Source organism: Lepisosteus oculatus, chromosome 1, assembly GCF_040954835.1.
Source record: "Lepisosteus oculatus isolate fLepOcu1 chromosome 1, fLepOcu1.hap2, whole genome shotgun sequence".
In the NCBI taxonomy this organism is placed as follows: domain Eukaryota; kingdom Metazoa; phylum Chordata; class Actinopteri; order Semionotiformes; family Lepisosteidae; genus Lepisosteus; species Lepisosteus oculatus.
Genome location: NC_090696.1, coordinates 5,289,552 through 5,309,977, shown reverse-complemented (window position 1 = coordinate 5,309,977; position 20,426 = coordinate 5,289,552). Strand labels below are relative to the sequence as shown.

At 43.1% G+C, this 20,426-nt stretch overlaps 1 non-coding gene across 1 annotated transcript; it reads right to left on the bottom strand.

Moving 5' to 3' along the window:
• Positions 1-18,029: 18,029 nt before the first annotated feature.
• Positions 18,030-18,148, bottom strand: LOC138241773 (5S ribosomal RNA). Its single transcript, XR_011191050.1, has one exon. It is a non-coding gene; the product is annotated as a 5S ribosomal RNA (ribosomal RNA).
• Positions 18,149-20,426: the final 2,278 nt, after the last annotated feature.

Sequence of the window (20,426 nt, the reverse complement as noted above, 5' to 3'; positions counted from 1 at the left end):
GATTTCCGTAACGGAACGCGCACTCTCTCTTGCTCCTGCCCCGCACAGGGTCCGAATCAGCCCTACTGGTTCGTCACAGAATAGTGAGCCACAAACATGGACCCAGCGGGCCAGAATGACCCCTTCTCCATCCTCCAGCAACACTCCCAGACACTGGGCAAACTGACCGGGGCCGTTCAACAGTTGGTTGACCACATTACTCATCTACCACCCTCTCAGCCAGTAGCGCCCATGCCAGCCCAGCCATGCACTGCACACACCTCTCCTCTCCCCCTCCCTGCTCCAGAAAAATTTGATGGAGATTCAGTGAAGTGTGAGGGCTTTTTGACGGAATGTTGGATGGCCTGCCACCTACGTCCGGATTGCTTTCCCACTGACAGGGAGAAGGTAGCTTACATGGTTTCTTACCTTACTGGACGAGCCCTGGATTGGGCAACCAACCCTGTCACCCGGGACCTTCCTGTGACCAGTGATGTCAACTCTTTGCGGCTGCTCTACAATCCGTCTTTGGTCGGTTTTAATTCTCCCCACCTGGCCGTCTCGCAACTCACTTCCCTCACTCAAGGAGCCCATCCTTTTCAGGAATATGTGTCCGACATCCATTCCCTGGCCTCCCAAGTTTCCTGGAATCAAGAAGTTCTTATCCACCAGTTCCGCCGCAGATTATCCAACGAACTAAAGGATCACATCACACACCTGCCACTTGATTTTCCTTCTTTGGAAGCCTTTCATCTCGCGTATCTTTGAACGCTAGTCTGAATATCACCCCCCTGTCCCCCTTTCCACCCCCGTTCAGGCTCCTTCCCGCACCAGTTTGTCTTCTGAGGAAAGGAATCGCTGTCTCTGTGAGGGGCACCGCCTCTACTGCGGGACCTCCGACCACCTCAGAGCTTCCTGCCCTGTCCAACCTACTTGCCCTTTTCCATCTACGGTTAAGGTTAATGTCATTCCTACCTCCCCTCCGGGCTCTTTCTCCCAACGATCATTACCTGGGACAAGGGTCAGGAGTCTCTTTCTGCTTTTGTTGATTCAGGCACAGAGGAAAAAGTCTTAGATTCTGGACTCGCCACTTCCTGGAACATCCCATGTCTGCCCGTCTCCCCTCTCATTCATTGACTCACCCTAGATGGCTCCCCTTTGTCTCCTGGCCTAGTTGAATGGAAGACTATACCCCTCGCTTTCCACGTCATGCACCACCCACCTGGAATCATTCAATGCCTACTCATCCAATCACCTTCACACCCATTAGTTCTTGGTTACCCCTGTTTACAGAAGCATAATCCACACATTTCCAGGTCTAAGAACGAAATCACTGCTTGGGGATCTCGCTGCCTCGCTCGTTGTTGCCAGTCCCCCCGCAGACTCACAGTTGCTTCAATTTCTCAAGACGACTTCTCGGCAATTCCCCCCCCATACTCCAATCTTCATCTCGGGTTTAGCAAGCAGAAGGCTCTCTCCCTCCTTCCACATCGCCCTTACGATTGTGCCATCGACTTGATCCCTGGAGCTCTACCCTCCAGAGGACGCATCTACCCCCTTTCTTTACAGGAATCCAAAACTTTGGAGACTTACATTCAGGACTCCCTAAAGCCTGGCTTTATTTGTCCCTCCTCTTCGCCTGCCTGTGCCAGATTTTTATCTGTGGCTAAGAAGGACGGTTCCTTGAGGCCGTGTGTCGACTTCAGCTGTCCCAATGAATTTACTATAAAAACCACTACCCCCCTCTGCTAATTCCCACTTCTCTTGAATCTGTCCGGGGCGCCACTATTTTATTGAAATAAGACCACCGTGGCGCCTATAATTTGGCCAACATTCACGAGGGTGACGAATGGAAAATGGCTTTTATTACCACACACAACACTATGAATATCAGGTTATGCCTTTTGGTCTCGTCAAAACGTTTTTCAGAATTTTATTAATTACATTTTCAGAGACGTTTTACATAAGTTTGTTCTGGTTTACCTGGATGACATTTTGATTTTCTCTCGCAACCCTCAAGAACTCATCACTCATGTTCGTGAAGTTTTTCATCGTCTCGTCCAGAACAAACTTTATGCTAAATTAGAAAAATGCTTCAACGCTTCTTGGGCTTTGCTAACTTCTACTGATGGTTCATCAGAAACTTCAGCTCTGTGGTCACCCCTATAACTGCCCTCACGCGCAAGGGTCCTGGCCCAGGGAAATGGAACCCCGCGGCGGACGTGGCTTTCCTCCGTCTCAAACAGCTCTTTACCACAGCCGCCATTCTCCGTCATTCAGACCCGTCCCTCCCTTTCGTACTTGAAGTAGATGCATCCGGACACGGGGTTGGCGCTGTCCTGTCTCAACGCCATGGGGATAAGGGTATCCTATGCCCGTGTGCTTTTTTTTCTAGAAGAATGTCCCCTGCTGAAATTAATTATGACGTTGGGGACAGGGAGCCTCTTGCCATCAAGCTTGCCCTGGAAGAATGGAGGGACTGGCTGGAGGGAGCAATACATCCTTTCACCATTCACACTGACCACAAGGACCTCACGTATATTCAGTCGACCAAACGACTTAATCCTTGCCAAGCCCGCTGGTCTTTGTTTTTCGCCAGATTCCATTTCTTCATCACCTACACCCCGGGTTCCAAGAATGTCAAGGCTGACGCTCTCTCGTGTCTCCATGACCCACCCGAGTCTTACTACCCCCCTGAGCCCGTTATCCCACCTGACAGGATCATCGCAGCCATCCGTTTGGATATTGAGGGTCAGGTTAGGCATGCCTTGAAAGACCAGCCTGTACCCCCCCAGTGTCCTCCAGACAAGCTTTTTGTGACCCATCCCCTCCCTTCTGCAGTCTTACAGTGGGGTCATGATTCTCGCTTTGCTGGACACCCTGGCATTAATCGTTCCCTTGAATTTATCTCCAGGGACTTTTGGTGGCCTTCCCTAAAGGCCAATGTCACGCAATATGTTAGGGCCTGTCCTATATGCACCAGGATCAAGTCTCCTCGTTTTAAGAAGGAAGGCCTCCTCCAACCTCTCTTTGTCCCCGAACATCCCTGGTCCCACCTCTCTGTGGACCTCCTCACCGACCTTCCCAGAAGTCAGGGCAACACTGTCATTATGGTTGTAACTGATCATTTTTTTTTCAAATCTGCCCATTTCATCCCGCTCCCCGCCCTACCTTCTGCCCGGGAGATGGCTGACCTCTTCGTTCCTCATGTCTTCAGGCTGCATGGCATTCCTAGGGATGTGGTATCCGACCAAGGCCCTCAGTTTATTTCCAGGTTTTGGAGGGCCTTTTGCAAAGCCCCTGGAGCTGGAGGACTCAGGTCGGGGTATCACCCAAAAGCCAATGGCCAGGCAGAGAGGATGAATCAGGATCTCCTGACATTCCTGAGAGCCTACATCTCCGTGTCCAAGGGCGACTGGGTTTCACTACTTCCCTGGGCAGAATACGCACCCAATTCCCTCTCCACGTCCTCCACAGGTATGATGCCCTTTTATTGCTCTCTAGGCTACCAGCCGTCACTAATCCTGGTCACCCCTCCCAACTCTGATGTTCCTTCCGTACTGCAATACATCTCCACTCTGCAGATTTGGAGACACACTAGGATCACCCTCTTGAAGACTTCTCACTGACATAAGACCCTGGCTGACAGCTGCCAACGACCCTTCCCCAGGCTGTGGAAAGTAGTTAGTCTGGCTTTCCACAAAGAACCTCCCTCTATGGCAACCCTCCCTCAAGTTTGGGCCTCGATTTATTGGCCCATTCTGGATCCTCTCCCGGATTACTCCCATCACATATTGTCTCTCTCTATCTCCAACTCTCAGAATCCACCCCACCTTTCACATTTCCCTCCTATAACCTTACCAAAGATCACTTCTTTCCATGCGGCAGCTGCCTCTTCCTCCCCCTCGGCTCATTGATGGTATACCTCCTTTCGTGGTTCACAAGATCCTGGACGCTCGCTGCCTCAGAGGCTCTTGGCAATTCCTTGTGGACTGGCAGGGATGCAGCCCAGAGGAGAGGTCTCGGGTTTCCGAAAAGGACATTTTGGACCGTGATCTCATTGATGACTTTCGTGGCACCTCTCCTGAGCATCCTATTTGGGTGTCAGGAGCCGCCCCTGAAGGGGGGTTACTGTCAGAGTTTCCATGCATCCACGCACTCGCTGCCACATTCCAACGTGTTCTCTTCACTGCAGTTAACCTATTATCCAACCACTTTTCCCCTTTTGTTCTACATAAACCTTTCTACCTCACCTCTCCATGCTCACTATTGAGTTCTACTCACCTGAGCTATGCCTTTCGCCGCCTGTTTGTCGCGCTACTTTTTGGATAACGGATACTGCCACCAACTACCGACCTGCCTTACAAATTGGACTTGGAAATATCTCCCGACTTTTGGTTAATGGATTTTGCCTCCCCATCGACTACAGACCCGCCTCACTGATCAGATTCGGTTTTTCGGACTCTGCTCTCTGGATTACGGATCTCGACCCTTCTTCCTGACCACGGTACTGCTTTATGATTTGGACTTCGGTAACGGAACATGCACTCTCTTTCACACTCCTGCCCAGCACAGGGTCCGAATCAGCCCTACTGGTTCGTGACAGAACCATTATGACTGATGCCAAGACCCAGGGGTCTCTGACCATGGTTCTGGAAAGCATCAGTCCAGCGGGACTTTACATCATTGATTTCAAATGACCTGTAACAGTTTCACAATGAGTAAAAGTTAGACTCCCCTTTCTCAAACAGATTTCCAGTTTATTAACGTGATGAATGCTCCTAACTTGTAAATAACAGATCATAGAGGCTGATGTAATTTGGGCTCTAAAGGATCAGGATCAGGGAAACCTGCTGTAGTCATACCGTTTGTAGGTTTTTTTGTTTGAAGTCCCCCATCTTAAGATTAGCACAACCTCCTCACCCCCTTTAACCATGTGGAATAATTATGGTTTTTAAGTAGTATTTAGTGGGAGCTGTTGTGCGTTACGAGGCAACAGAGAGGCTAGGTCCTGTGAAAAAAACATATGGCTGAGCTGAAGTTTACCACAAAATCTTCTGCAAAGATTGAAACCCCGACCATTTCCTACAGTACATGCCTCATCTGCTTCTAGTTATTTTCCAAAAAAAGGACAAGTAGCAGAAAAACAGATATTAAACTTCTATTTTTTTTCCTTTGATGAGGGTTACATCCACTGGAAATATGCTGTCCATTAACTTAAGCAGACACTAAGATGTTTTCTAAATAATTGTAGAAATGGTCATTATACTGTAGGTATTTGCTTCTCTCAGTAACGCACTCAAGCATTGGGACTGGGAAAAATCAGTACATCTTTCCCTATAATGGGAAAACAAAAAAATATTTGGTATGTTTCAGCTTTGCAAAACAAACAAAATTTGTTGTTATGATGTCAGATCATAGGCTACACAGTTTTAATCCGCATATTAAAACAGAAGGAAGGTGGGAAACTCCCTGGCATGTTCCCTGCCCTGCAGGCCAATTCAGAAGATCAGCCCAGAACGAGGCAGCGGGAAGAGAAGAATGCATCCCCAGCGGCTGTGAAAGCTGTGAAACGGGAGGATATATAATGAACCTGTATTGCTGCTCCTTCTCTGTGCTGATCACTCACCCTCCTTCCGGTTGCTGTGTTTCATGGAAACCAGGGGGACAGATGGTGAGATGTGTTGAAATGTTGCAGAATGTGACTCCATCAATAAGCACAGGGCCAGAGCCAAGCACCTCGGCGTGGACACTCTGTCTCGGCAGCCCTGTGCTTCCAGGGACTGTAGTCCCACATTAGAACAGTGTGAGGAGACACTGAGCAGGGCTGCCCAGGATGGCACCCTGCCATCAGGGGGTGGACCCAGGAGCCCTCCCAGATGGCTCAGACACTGTCATGGCCTCTGCAGCCAGAGGGCGCTCCTTCTCTCTCCTGTCTCTCATTTCCGGTTCTTTGCTCTCCTCCCGGTGTTTCTCTCTCTCTGGGGCTATATATTTCTGGGTCTTTCATTCTGCCTTCGCTCAGCATTGACGTTAGGATGTCCTGAGACCCCCCCTAGCACCAGGTCGCCCCACGTCCGCTACCTGAGGGCATTGGTTTCTATACGGCATTCCCTGAACAGCTGAGCCCGGGCTAACCCCTGTCCCTCCGCTACACATAGGGTCTTCTCGCCCTCCTGCCATTCCACGGTTCGATCTTCCGACATCCGTGACAAAGCATCTCATTTTTTTAAGTAGTTTCAGATGTTTTAATTAGCATACACACACATCAAAACAGAAATCTAGACAGAAGGATTTATACCAAATGCTAATGTTTATTGGAAAGGTGGAGATATCATATGATATGTCCCGTCCTTCGGATGAGACGTAAAACCGGGGTCCTGACTCTCTGTGATCATTAAAAATCCCAGGGCGTTTCTCGAAAAGAGTAGGGGTGTAACCCCAGCGTCCTGGCCGAATTTCCCATTGGCCCTTACCAATCATGGCCTCCTAATAATTCCCATCTCTGAACTGGCTTCATTACTCTGCTCTCCTCCCCACTGAGAGCTGATGTGTGGGGAGAGGACTGGTGCACTATGGCTGCTGTCGCATCATCCAGGTGGGGCTGCACATTGGTGGTGGTGGAGGGGATCCCCATTACCTGTAAAGCACTTTGAGTGGAGTGTCCAGAAAAGTGCTATATAAGTGTAAGCAATTATTATTATTATTATTATTATTATTATTATTATTATTATTATTATTATATAGACATAATATATAAGAGCCTTTGAAAGTTCTTCATGGACAATATGCAATAGCAAACTATTTTTTAAAGTAATAACAAAGAATGATTATTAGATGATAATGTTATCTTAATACATGAAAACCTTATTATGATACTGGACACTAATGTTTTAAAAAACTTAAGGCATTGCATATGTAGCATATGCAGCAAATAAAATTGCTTGAAATGAACAAAATGTTATCCTTTCATTTTCGTGCGAGTACCAGTGCTATTACTCATTTCTAATCTTAGACATTTGGCCGTTGTTCCCTTTATGCTGGTTTTGAAAGTAAACGGAAAAACACGGTGCGAATCAGCTTGTCAGTGACTGATGTACACGGCAGGCACACAGCAGCAGTACAAGGGGAAGAACTTGCACCAACATTTGATTTAAAAAGACGCAGTTTGCACAATTGTTCTCGCCTTGAACAGCCAAAATCGCGTCAAGCAGATGCCGGCTTAGGAAATGCATGCCATTTTCTGCGTGCCAGGACAAAAGCCTTTTTTTTTTCTCTTCTAAGTTGATGAATCTTAGCTGGTTTCCTTTATTAGTTGAACATCAGCTGTGTACCAGATTCTGATCACTCACGTCACGTGTTAGTGCAGTGAAGCAGGATGCACCTGTGCATGCAGAACGTGCGAATTTGAAAACAGAAGATGGACTTGACACCGAGTGAAAACATGAGCAATCCAGTTTTGATAACAGAATAAGGGGAAAAGGACAACTTAAGTTATTAACCTGATTATATAGGAAAGCAAGTGCAAGAAGAAACGAAGGAGGCTATCTGACTCCCTGTTCAGCATAAGCGCGCAGTAGGCTCCCCTCACCCCATGTCGATGCTCTGGTGTCTTTCAAGAATCGAGTGGCTCAGATTTTCGGGTGAAATAGATTCTGAAAACCCAATAAACTAAAGGAAACGAGTTGCCGGCCGTCGTGTGAAACGTGTGTTGTGAAACATGCGTCTGTAACGCAGGCAGGACAGGTGGGAGCAGACCCAGTGAGCAGTTCCCAGGCGAGGCAGGGCGTTTGGCCGCGGGTCTGAAGCGCGAGCGAGTGTCCCGGGACACAGCGGACCGCGAACGAATTCTCGCGCTTTAAGACAAAACACGCAGCTGGAAACAAAACACACGCAGTACCTAATCGGATTGATCAAAGCATTGGAGAAATTTATATTGCATGTCCTGGCCCTCCCTGAACAGGAAAGTACAGTACAGAAAAATGTACTTGCATGTTTGTGTTTAGCTGCACCTCTGTGGCCGTCCGGCAGGGTGTACTTGTTCGACTGCTTTTGGTTAATATTTCTAAAGCCCCATCTGCTCTTGTGATGTTATTTTATACTCAAAAAGAAACTGAGAAGTGAGCCCCCTTTAAACCTCCCAGTTACGCTTTTTTTTTTGCTAGTGTAAAGATGTAAAAATAAAGGTTATTTTCTTTCAGATTTGCTTTCTTTAGATTACAGATGTCTGGCGTTGTGCGTTGTGACTGATTCTGAGGTAGTCCGTTTCACAAGGGACTAAAATTTGCCAATGGTTTTGAATGTTACACTAACATTGGTCAAAGTGAGTACATTTTTGTCAAGGACCTAACTGGATTTGTTGATAATCCGCTAGACATCATTTTAAAAACTCATTTCTTGTTTAATCACGCAGTAAGGTTTTGGATGAAAAAAAACAGCAAAGTTTAAGGACGACGTCGTTCTGAACTGCCGCAAAAGCGGGCTTCAGTCCTCTATTGCTTTTGAAATGTACGTAGCAGAGAAATTGCAGTTGTAAAGGGACATTGTTCTGCCTGTGCGCTTTGAACAGTTCAGTCACAGCTACCGCTGCGAGACTCGTTTTATCGATTAGCCGGCGGCGTCAGTCTGTAATAAATTATTGAACTGTTTCGCCGGAAGAGTGAGATTGCAAGCTGTACATCTAACATCCAAGTAGCCTAGTCGTATTTGTGAATATGGTCTCCAAGATGTCGCTGCGTGTAGGCTTGTATCTCGGAAGTGGTGTACAGTGTGCGACTGTGGGTAAAAAGGAAAAGAGCGTGTTTCTGGTCGATGGGTCGTGGGGTTGTGCAGTGCGCAGTGTGTGGAAAAGTGGAACTATGTCCAATTTACAGGTTCTGGTGTGGCTGCGTGGACGGATTCCTATAGGAATCTATGCATGGGTTGATGTCTTTTATTGAAGATAAGATTTTATTTGTCCCTTGGGGAATTTTTTATAGACACACAGCCACTCCTGTACATTTAAATAGAATGCAAACAAAAAAAAAAGAAGAAAAAAAACATTGCACATTATTCTATTACAAAAAATAAGAAAAACATTGCAGATTTTTGCACATGTATAAAGCATAACAACATGTCACATTTATAACACATATGTAATGTTACAGTATATACTGTATGTCTAATTGGAAATATCATGTCCATCAGAAAGAAAGTAATTTAGCTACACTTAATCATAACACAATCAAGGCAGATACACCAAATATTCCATATTTCTAACAGTTCACTGAATGTAGAGATCTCTTGGTTAAGAGGCTATCTCGCATTGGATATTTGCTTTTAATATCCATCCTTACATTTTCGAGACACCTGTCCATCGCAGGACACACACTCACACCAAAGGCAGAGTTTCCCCCAGACACGTTAACCTGCCCGTTTGTCTGCGGGCTGTGGGAGGGAACTGGAGCACCCAGACAAAACCCACCTGAACATGGGGAGGAAATACAGACTCCAGCCCGACTCACCCCAGCAGTTGAGCCTGGAGCCCCCAGCCTGCCAGGCAGCGCTGTTGACCTCTGCGTCACCACGCCGCCCTCACGCCTGCTGACACCATCGTGAGCAAGAACATCCAAAGATTCTAGAGATCTACAGTTTACACTGCAGTTTTGTTGTATTTACACTTTGTTACATTTAGAATGTTACACAAGTCGGAATAATTGTCGTCCTTTTTGTTTTCGATCAGCCGTTTAACGACTCCTGCAGTTCTCTCAAGGTGATGTAGTTTAGTGGTACTGACTGGATGACAAGCCAGATTTTGTTCAAACGTCAAACAGTCCTGTAATAAAGTCCTGTCTATAGCAGGTTACTGTCTTACAAGAAGAACCACAGTCGTTCATCTGTGGAGCCTTCTTCTGCCGTCCCTTTCTCCTTTATTTTTACTCCTCAGGCTGGAGCTCACTTTTACTTGTTCCTTTACTGCAGTGGTTCCCAAACCTGATCCTGGTGACTCACATACCTGCTGCTTGCTGTTCCAGTCGAGACCTCAGATACACAATCAAACCCTTCGTTGACCTCATAACGATAAGATTAATTGGAACTGTTTGTTCCCAGCTCTTAAACATGTTGGGGATGGAACTGTTGTGTTTTGCAAGTGAAATGAAATCCCAAACTTGGGACTACAAACACAATGAAGATTTTCAATTGAAGTAACTTCTAAGATCAGTTAAGGCTTCAGTTATCTACTGAAAGTAAGAGGGAATGAAAACCAGCAGGAGTGAGGGTCACCAGGATAAGAAAACACTGCTCATGAATGTCTTAACATCGTCTGTGAATCTTTGCCTGGTTCTGCTTTTGGGTTGCAGTTTTCTTCCCCTCAAATCGTTTGTTTCTCGATCAGGTGTTGCTGTAGTAAAGCAGTGGGGCTTTTCATTGTAGTGATAACTATGGCCTTGATGGAACAATATTTTTTTGTCACCTGAAGAAGGCTCCACGGCCGAAACGTTGTGTTCTCTTTCTTCTTTTTTTCAGCATGGAATAAACCTATTACTTGTTCCTTTGCAGCCTACGCTGGCTGACGCAGCTACCCACCTGAACTAATATTTTTTTGTTTCTTTTTTGTATTTGTGACAAAGTTATTCAATGACAAAGAACTTTTAAAACTAGTGAGGTGATGTAGAATTCTCTCTAGCAATGACCTTCAGAGTTTATTTTTTAGAACCGGTAAGAGTTTTGGTAATATTCTATACAGTGGTTGGGGACTGGATGGACAAACCAAGGACATGAAAAGATATAAAGGATTTTTGGAGACAGCTTTTCTTTGTCTACTGAGACAGTGGCTCGCCATCTTGAGAACTGAGTTTTGTCTCTAGAAGTCTCTGAAATAAAAGTATTATGCCGGGATAGACTCCAACTCCCCTGCAATCCTGTATAGGATAAAGCAGTCAGACAATGAATCAGTTCGGGTACAGTTCACCTCTTCTTTAGAAAAAGAGTAATTGTTCCAAAGTGGATAACACTGTGAAGGTCCTCTTCATATCCAATAACAGGACAGTATTTTAAAATCTAAAAGAATCTATGTTGGTAGTTGTACTGAATTTTTATTATCATATACAGATTACAGATTCAGAATCTTATAAATGTTGTAATATGCACTATATACTGTACTTATTAATATTGCCTTTGTTCATTAATACCTAAAGTGGTCAAATATCAGTACCTCTGGTGCAGATTTATTTTTTAATGCAAATGATTCCATCTACTGTGTACAGTCATCAGAGGACACATATATATTCATGACCTCAAAACTTTCAGGCAAATTAAACAGTTCATGCCTTTGAACTCCCATGGTTTCTTGACCTGATATTGGTGGGAACAGTATAGTTATTACTAGTATTAATACAGTACTAACATTAGCAATAATTCTGTGATTAGACAATTGTGTGAGTGCTTGAATCAAAAATCATTCTGTTAATTCTAACACTCAAATAAATAAACAACTATTTTAAACAACAGGAAACCACATAATTTTTAGTTCTCCATTAGTCATACTGAGTTTTATTAAGTGGTTTACATTGTTCTGACCATCACACTTCTTAAAGTAGTTTATTTTGCAATCAAGATGACACCAATTTCAAATACCACATAGTTTCTGTGTTATTGCTGTGCAGTGACACTCAAAATGACATTTGGAACTCAACAGTCTTTATCAGATTATGTTCAAGATTATGTTGCTTCAAAACAAAATCAAAAGCTCAGCAAAACTGGAATCTCCCAAAATAGATACATTGTTTCTATGTGCAAATGTCAGTGACCGCAAATCATTTTCATTTATTAGTTTGAACAAGAAGTTAAAAGATCACATTATAATAAGAAATCAGTGTGTTGTATCATAGGGCAGTAATGCTTATTTGAAATTGCTTCTCTAGTTTTTACAAATGCAGTTACAATGACTGCAATGTGGGAGACATTTTTGACAAATTTCACCTGCTAATTCACTTGTAGAAACTACAGCAGCAAATTGCGAAACTTTCTTTTCATGCCTCAGATTGTGTAAGTTATCTAAGTCATAATAGGGGCGGAGCGGTGGCTCTCTGGATAAGGATCTGCGCCTGTGGCTGGGAGGTTGCCGGTTCGTATCCCGCAGCCGGCAGAGGAATCCTACTTCATTGGGCCCCTGAGCAAGGCCCTTAACCCCAACTGCTCCAGGGGTGCTGTACAATGGCTGACCCTGTGCTCTGACCCCAAGCTTCTCTCCCTGTCTGTGTGTCTCATGGAGAGCAAGCTGGGGTATGCAAAAAGACAAATTCCTAATACAAGAAATTGTATATGGCCAATAAAGTGATCTTATCTCATCCTCTGTCAATTGTAAGAAATGCCAATAAATGCACAAATTGACTTATAACTAAAAGTTTTGAATCAACAAATGAAAAATTGCAGAATACATATTGAAATGCACAGAGTAGTAGATTCTTCTTCTTCTTCTTCTTCTTCTTTACCTAATAATAGGTGTTTACACCACAGACATAGCTAGGGATACTTCTTGCTTAGTAATTTCTAGGTGTTTGTGGGGAGGGAGGTGGGGGGCACAGTTTAAGCACGGTGTTTGTTTTTAAACTACATGTTGGTCTACAGACTTTAACCTTATCCTTTTACTCAATATAGAAATGGTTTTATCTCAGAAATTGACAAATATTAAATATTTGAATTATAAAAGCATACAACATACCTAATTAGTATATGACGTTGTACTTCTAAACCACGGTATAACGACCTCTGATAAAATATTCTAAGGCACACATTGGCATGTAGTATTCTGTTTTAAAAAGTTGTTACTGTGCTGTTAGTGTGTCTTCTACTGAAAGGCGTAGGCTAAAGACTGTAATGTGAAACTTAATGATGTTTTATCCTTAAAACTCACACTCTGAAGATTAAACTAACCACTGTGGAAGACTTCAGTCAACCTTTTTATTTCTGACATGTGTATCACAAACAGACACATTGTACAGCCAAATCATCCATCACAATCTGACAAGACAGGATAAAATGATACAAACATGTGTGTGCTCATATTGTGGGGTTGAGTAAAAATATAAGACAAAACAGGTTTTGTGAAACAAAAGCTGTGTTTTTTTATGTGGAAGAAATTAGGAAGGGGTTAAAAAATACAGCAATGAAGAAAACGAAAGAGCACAAACAGTCATGCCTTATCACATCAGCTCATCTCATGTTTTCATCTTTTCTTGTCTCATCCCACTTCAAACTGTCTTTTAGCTTATTTTAATGCAGGCAGGACGAGTACAAGCAACTCTACAAAAAATGTTAATGTTACATGTTAATGTTAAATATAGCTACAGGTGAAATCCCTGCATGGCACATAAAAGGTCCTACCCACAGAATACAGTACATCCAATTTGAGATGAAATTCATTAGAAAGCTACAAACAAGATTTCATCGACCAAAATTTGTTTGATTAGTTGCTAGTAGCTAAGTAATATGAGCATCTGACTGAGCCATTTATTGGAAGAATCCAGGGTAGCTGCTTCAACAAAATAGACAGAGAGTTTCATCCAAATTCCTATGGCTTTGCTTGAAAAGCACCCGTGCTCTCAATTTTAAATGCATTTGCCTACAATATCACTAAAGTAAAAATTGTTTTATTTTTGCTTGCCATTTTAAAAACTTCTTATGTAATAGTTAAAGTAAGGTAAGACATGATATAAGATAAAATGTATATTCATATTAATGAAATATAACTTTCATTAGGTTATTATTAGGAAAATGGCAATCTTTTTGCTGTGGGTGCACTGATATTTAATTGAAGAGGCATGACGAAGAGAAATTCATTATGCAGACAAACAGTGGATCTACTGCAAGTTACAGGCTAATAGCATGTGTGGCCATTGTTAAAAGCCAAATCAGCTACAGTATAAACCTGCAACACATTGTTTGCTCCAGGTTGCAGATGCTGTTCTGTGGTTTTCTGTGCATTAACTTACCTCTAATCTCTAGATACTGTACCACATGTCATCCCAGCTCATCCCACAAATCAATTTTATTCTCATATAACATATTTCAATACAGAGCATTCTTAAGGCACTTTCAATGTCAGAATAAAAACAATATGGTATACTGAATGTACAATAAAACATGATATATTTAAGAAATAATTAAATTACATTGAAAAAATAAGTTTGAAAAGATTTTAAAACATCAACAGAAGCTGTCCTTTTTATGGTCAGAAAGTATTCCAAAGACAAGGGGCTATGACAACTCCAACGTACTACTTGAAGTCCTGGGAACACTGAGGAGCCAAGAGCCCGCTGAGTACGCGAGCACTGGACAAATGTTTGATGGGGCTCATGTTGGGCAAGTAAAGTAGTTTTATCTGTGTCCCATTCTCGTCTTGCAGGAAACCCGGAGTTCTGGAGTGACAACAAACTCCCACCCGGGCCATCTCATCTGGACCCGTTTGTCTTGGCCACACATGCTGACATCTCTCAGGGTGGTCTACACAAAATCCTGATTCATTTCTAACTCAACTCCGCTGGTGCCGAATCTACCGGACATGACTCATTTCAGCCCGCTTCATAGCGATGTCACAATCACAAAAGGTTGAGTTTCACCAGCCTCCAAACACCTAGTAAAGCCCAGTAGCCAACTCAGCTTCTCCTCACTGTTTTATATTTCTATGACCACTTAAAGTGTACGTTTAGATTTTCAGAATAAGTTCCTTGTGAAAGCTTAATTCTCAAATTGCAGGAGGTAAGAATTCAGGGAAACGTGTCTGGATTAAGAATTGATTATCAAATAGAAAAGAAAGAGGATACAGAAAAGGGGTGAATACTCAGATTGGGGCAATGCAATTAGTGGTGTACCACAGGGATCTGTACTAGGGCTATAACGTTTTTTTGTTAAAAACTCTATACAATAAACGTTTATTCTTGGTGTTTAATTAAAACATCTAAATCTTATAGACTGCATAGAACAAAAAGATTCCTTGTTAAGTGTTAATAAGACTTGATGGGTACTGTAATAACATTAACTTACATCCGGAAGATGCATCTGTCTCCTTAGGGGTAATAGTAATCAGCTCGGAATATGTTTCATTCCCTCTGCCATCTCATTCATATCGCAAAATAACTCTCTTTACAGTATCCCCTGTAACACTGTGGTACCGTATTCTTTATTGGTGATGTTAGTGCTGTTTGTCTGTTTTTGTTATATTTGTCGTGTTGAACTCTAGCTAAAATAAATTTTCCCGATGGGATAATAAAGCTCAAGTTGAATTTAATCATGGTACGCACATTAAAATGAAGTCTTAAAATGATACTTTAAAAAAATCTATTTATTTTCATTGTATTATTTAGAAAAGAACACATTATATATGGTGCCTATACAAAAGGGACTCCCCCATCGCCTCTCTCTCTCTTGCCACAAGTCGTACTACTGGAGACTGCGGTCGCCCTCTGCTCTCTATTCCCCCCCCCTCTCGCACGCCCACTGTAAACTAAAGGGCAATAAACTCCCTTTTGCTGGAACCGAGCTCCTGCCCCAGCCGCTGTCCAGCTGCCGAGCCACAGAATAGGGCCGCTTGCTGCACCGGTGTGCGGCGGGGATAAACCCAGCCTCCCTCACCCGGTGCCAGCGTGGAAAACTCCGGAAGGCAGCAAGGAGAGAGCCAGGACTCCCCTTCGGGGCTGGAGCCCAGAAGAAGAGGAGCGTGGCTGCCCGTACACCGGGCTTTGGTCAGCAGCTTCCCCCGCGCGGACAGAGAAGGCGGGGCTCGTCGAAGGACAGTCCGGAGGCTGACCCGCAGCTCCAACTGGCCCGACACTGGGTGCGAAAGGGAACCCTAACTCTGGGCGGAGATGACGGGACGCCTCCGGTGACGCACAGCCCCAAGCGCCGCTTCCTTCTGCGCTGCGGTCCGAGATCCTCGCAGCCCACCGCGTACCACCAGGGGTCGGCCAGTTTGGGGTGACCAAGACCCTCCACTTTCTCTGTCAGGCCTTTTAGTGGGGGGGACTTTTGCCGTCGCTGAGATACCTGCACCCCCCCCAAGTCAAGGGGCCGGCGGGTCCAGACCCCTGGGTCTGGGTCTGGGCTAACGGGCTGCACCGGGTCAGAGCGGGCCGGAGCTCGGGGCCAAGCGGATGGGGCCATGCACGTCTCAGATCCTCGATGCTCCAAGAGGTGGAGAAGACCGCCAGTCCACCCCTGGGACTTCGAAGTCTTCCTCGGGGGCGAAGTATCGTTCCGCCGCGCCTGGTGTTAGACCGCATCTCTGCGATCTCAACCTTGACCCTGTCTGCTTTCTCTGCCTTACACTTTACAGGGGGCTCCCCCATCTCCTCTTTCGCCACAAGTCCTGTTACGGGAGACTGCAGTCGCCCTTCTGTCTCTCTCCCCTGGTGACTAGCTCGCCCACTGCAAACTAAAGGTCATTAAAACCCCTGCTCTTTGGACTGAACTCCTGTTTCCAGCCGAACAAGAGACTAGTTGTTCACTGCAGTATTATTACTAAATAATAACAACAATAATAATAGTAATTGTGCCTATTTCTAAAAAAAAAGCTCAATCTTAAACTGCATTCCAGTTGTTTCCAAAGATTTTGACAGAATGAGCAGGTGTATAAGAATAAATAAGCAGTATAATATTTTTCTTTTAAAAAGTACAACGATTAAAGGTACTTTTGCTTTCCCACGGGAGAATAAAATTTTTCGAAGTTGTTTGAGCACATTCGCACACGAAGCACGCGCCCCTGGCTCACCAACACTGCGGGAAAACCATCGATATCCTGAAAAACTGGTCGGTTTGAGCGCTGCAGTTGAAACGAAAGATGCTACCCTTAATACTCAATACTACAATTGTGTTTGGTTTTTTTTTTCGTTTCGTTTTCCCTTTTCATTTCGTCATAACGTAATCATTAAAAAGACAGTTGATCGGGAGTGGCTGTTTTTTTACTAGCGCACCGAAAGTTGAATAATATTTGAAGTGATGTGTCACGCGATTATCTGTTCAGCGATCCATTGTAAAGTAACCGGTCATTTTTTCTATTTTGAATGAGTTTGTATAAGACCCTAAAAAAAAAAAGAAATTACGTTAGGTCTTGTTTCTGCAGTCTCACCACTAATGATCCGTTAGAAGAGTCTGTGAGTCCTGTTTGTGTCGGAGTCAAAGCTAACAAGTTCAGTCGATGAAGCTATAAGCTCAATATTGAATCAGTTAAAATTCTGTTTAATTTAACTTAATTTCTACAGATAATTTTAAAATTACGATTAAATTGAAATTCAAATTAAGATTTTAATTTAATCTCCACGCAAAATGTTGCATTTGCTATTCAAAACGAGTATTATACTGAAAATAACTGCTTTTTATAAAACCTGTTAGGATCTGAAAGTCATACATAAATCACCATAAACCAAACCTTAAAAAATAAAATTAAAACTAAAAGCTGATTACAAATATAAATAAGATTCACTACGTGTCAAACGATGATTAAAACAGAAATCCGTAATGGATTTATCCCATTATTATACTGTATATAAATTATATATCGATAAAAAGATAATTATGTAGAACTGTCTTTCCCTCAGTCTTGACTGAAACACCAAGCATATCAGTTTCTATTTGGCTCAGTCCTGGGTGTATAGTACAAAAACAGGCTATAAAAAATCACCTCGCAGAACAGTAAGCATTCTTAGCAATACTTATGCTGTTGCTTATGCAAAATGAACAAACACTATTATTCCTTTTAAGTGTCTCTAAAAGTCTACTTAATAGAAAAACACAAAAGTAAACCTATACCTCTGTCAGCAGAACCGCAAGAAGAGAGGAGAAAACACTTGGGTTATTCACTGTAGCTTGTTTGTTAGTAGTTAACTGAGAAGGGGATCTCATTCGGCCATTTCTTGAAAGAAGCCAGGGTATCGATTTCAACAACATGGCTGGGTTGTTTGTTCCACCCTCCCACAGCCCTTTGGATAAAGCAGGGTTTCTCTCTATTCTTATTCTCAGGTTTAAAGGCACTTCCATGCAGTTTGCACTTGTGCGTTCTGGTTCATCTTTCAAAAAGCTTACAGCACCTGGTATTCCCAGGCGGTCTCCCATCCAAGTACTAACCAGGCCCGACCCTGCTTAGCTTCCGAGCTCAGACGAGATCGGGCGTGTTCAGGGTGGTGTGGCCGTAAGCCCAGGACTACTGCCTGTCATTCGGACTCTGCCAGGACTCTCTAAAGCTCTGACCCATCACCTGACTGTCATGCTAATAGATACTCGGACTACTGATTATAACGTGCATAGATCAATTGATTGAAATTAACGTGATTGTACTTTACAACTGTCCTGTTGCCCTTGTGAGCCATATATCCAGTACTGCAGGATTGGGAGTTATGGTATCATTAGGGGGATTTTTGGCAATACTGCTGTCTCACAGGTCTTATGTCCTAGGTTTGATTCCAGCCCAGACCATGCCCTTCATGGGTTTTTCAGTTTTGTCCCATATACTCACTCGGTTAGTTTATGGCTCTAGGTTGTCCCTGTGCTCTGCTTTGAGCTGACATTCCACTCAGGGAATAGTCTCACCTTGTGTCATATGCTTTTGAGACTTTAGGCTTCTGTAACCCTTACCAAAAATAAGCAACTTTGGACGGATGAGTTAGAATTTGAAGCCAGCTTGTATTTGATTTTGTTTGATACTGAAGAGGATGTGATTGCTGATAGATGACTTGGGTGCAGTTACCTGTGCATATTGTAAACTTATACAAAATTATATTTCCTCATCTGTGGATTGTATGCTTGTTGGACGTAAGTGCCAGCAATATGACCAATTGGCCAAAGCTTGCAAGAGTCTTTAGTGTTTGCAGTAAAATCGTGCCATGATGTGCTTGCATTTTCATTCTTGATTTTGCAAATCTGCCACATTTGAGTCACAGTCACATTTCTGCTGGTTCCACCATAGGTAGAACTGACCACTTCCTGACAGAGAAATGTCTATTAAGAATATATTTTGTCTATGATCTAAATGAGTGATGGGTGTATCCAGTCTCCAAAACCAGAATTCTGCATGTTTCACAGAAGAATTAGTCTTCTAAGTAATAAGTGCAGCTGATTAAGTCTTAGAAAAGCAGCTGGATGAATGTCTTGTCTAAATAATTAGATTATGCATAAATGGACATTTCAGTCAGATGTCATGGTAGATGCTTGTAAAGAAGGGAACTGAAAAATCAACATTTGAGCTTTGCGGTCCTCAGTGAGCGATTATTTGCATTGATGACTCTGTAATGAAGAGTACCACTGTAGTGTTTGTTTTCTGAAGTTTGCAATGTTCTGTAGCCTTTCTTGGGGCTCCTTTAGTATCCCAGTAGTATATTACCTTATTATTAGATAACAGGAACATTCCACACACTCTTGGTAATCGTAACTTTATCAAAATAAAACCTAGAACTTGTCTATAATTATACTGTTATCGCTATGTGAGTAGAAAAAAGGATTTCATATTGGGCAAAACATCTGATACCATTCTTAAACTAAGAACCAAATATACTAACTTGTATTAATAAGACCCCCAAAACCCAGCAATTCTGCAAGGTCTTGTTTCCGCATTCTCACCACAAAACATTTGTGTTCAAGTCAGAGCTGACACATTCTCCTGATTACGATTCATATACTGTAGTTCAGGTGATAAAGCTACAAGCTAAAAGTTTTATTAGTTCAAAAGTATTTTTAGAACTATTAAAGCTTTAATTTTAAATCCATGCAAAACGTTAAGATTTGTGTTTCAAAATGAGTATTGTCACTTCAGTTCAGTTTATTTGTCATACGGTATGCAAAAGTGCAATGAAATGCTTATTTGCAGGTATGGTCTGATACAAAGACATTTAGGAATCACCAAAACAGAAACACAGAACAGCAGCAACAACATCAAGTTAAATAACTTACAACTTACAAAATGTACCAAAAAAAGTCAGAAATGCAGTGTGAGGAGAGATAAAAATCATCGGAAGGGGTAGAGTTCAGTAATCTGACAGTTTGAGGGAGGAAAGTGTCTCTGTATCTGGACATTCTTGCCTTTATGCTCCTATAACGCTGAGCAGAAGGAAGGGAAGAGAAAAGTGAGAAACCAGGATGATTGTCATCCTTAGCAATACTTCCAGACATAAAATAAGAAGCAAAGACAATACAGAACTAGTTTTCACAACATCAATAATGCCAGCTTCGAAGCATTTGCTTTTCACTGCATATATGGACAAACAAGACCATAAAATAATTCCATGTGCTGGACCCACCCTTGTGGGAAAACCCTAGTTGTGTTCCTGTCGTATCACAGTAGTACACAACTGTACCAGGTACCAGGATCATTCCACACAAAGTCAAACAGCTTTGTCCTGCTTTTCACTAATGGCTTCAGTATGTTTTACTCCTTTTTAAAGTTCCCATGCTGTAGGTACTCTGACCTAAGTGTAATAAGG